The sequence below is a fragment of the Pongo abelii genome, chromosome 5, assembly GCF_028885655.2.
Source record: "Pongo abelii isolate AG06213 chromosome 5, NHGRI_mPonAbe1-v2.0_pri, whole genome shotgun sequence".
Classification (NCBI taxonomy): Eukaryota; Metazoa; Chordata; class Mammalia; order Primates; family Hominidae; genus Pongo; species Pongo abelii.
The window spans coordinates 55,321,510-55,322,716 of record NC_071990.2 but is presented as its reverse complement, the minus strand read 5'-3'; the positions used below and the strand labels follow the sequence as shown (position 1 = coordinate 55,322,716).

At 37.7% G+C, this 1,207-nt stretch overlaps 1 pseudogene; it reads right to left on the bottom strand.

Annotated features, from left to right (window-relative positions):
- Nucleotides 1-222: 222 nt before the first annotated feature.
- Nucleotides 223-807, bottom strand: LOC100456593 (GTPase KRas-like; annotated as a pseudogene).
- Between the last annotated feature and the right edge of the window lie 400 nt (nucleotides 808-1,207).

Genomic DNA, 1,207 nt, shown 5'->3' with positions numbered 1-1,207 from the left:
GCATTGCTAGTTCGAAAACCAAAACTCTGGTAATACTGGCACTTAGAGGGAAAAAAAGTTTGCACTGTCATTTTAAAATAAGCATTTAAGGTAAAAGCTAACAGTTTGCATGGAGCAGGAAAAAAATTAGGTAATGCTAAAACAATGCTAATAATTTAGTGTAATGTATAAAAATTACCACTTTTACTGAAGTATGCCTTAAGAAAAAAGTACAAATTGTATTTACATAATTACACACTTTGACTTCTTTTTCTTCTTCTTACCATCTTTGCTCATCTTTTCTTTATTTCTCAAACTAATGTATAGAAGGCATCATTAACACCGTGTCTTTGCTGATGTTTCAATAAAGGGAATTCCCTGACTCCTTGCTAAGTCCTGAGCCTTTTGTGTCTACTGTTCTAGAAGGCAAATCACATTTATTTCCTACTAGGACCATAGGCACATCTCGGAGTCCTTAAATCTTTTAATTTGTTCTCTATAATTGTGCATATCTTCAAATTATTTAATATTATTTATGGCAAATACACAAAGAAAGCCCCCCCAGTCCTCATGTATTGGTCCCTCATTGCATTGTACTCTGCTTTACCTGCTGTGTCAAGAATATCCAAGAGACAGGTTTCTCCATCAATTACTACTTGCTTCCTGTAGGAATCCTCTATTGTTGGATCATATTCGTCCACAAAATGATTCTGAATTAGCTGTATCGTCAATGCACTCTTGCTTACGCCACCAGCTGCAACTACCGCAAGTTTATATTCAGTCATTTTCAGCAGGCCTGGGAGCCGCTGAGCCTCGGGCCCTGCCGCCGCCTTCTGTGCCTGCGCCAGGCTAGCTCCCAGTCCGAAATGGCGGGGGCCGGGAGTACTAGCCGAGCTTCATCTAAACCAGTATTTGTCTTATATACTTTACGTGAATATACTTATTCTCAAGGTAAGGCAGTCAAAGCTCATTCCATTCCTTAGGAATTTCTGATACAGGATAATTTCAAGCACTAAAGATTCATTTTATTTCAAAGAACCAGCAAATTTCAGTAGATCTTAATGTTACACAATGCATTAAATAGCAGACCATGCTTTTCCCTGGAGTCATCGTTTTCTAAATTGCAATGTAGTAGCTAAAAAGCATCTGCAAATAAGAATAACATTGTGAATCTTATTGAAAGTTTTAGGTCAGTTTTGTCATGATGCATTCTTCATCATCTGTCAGG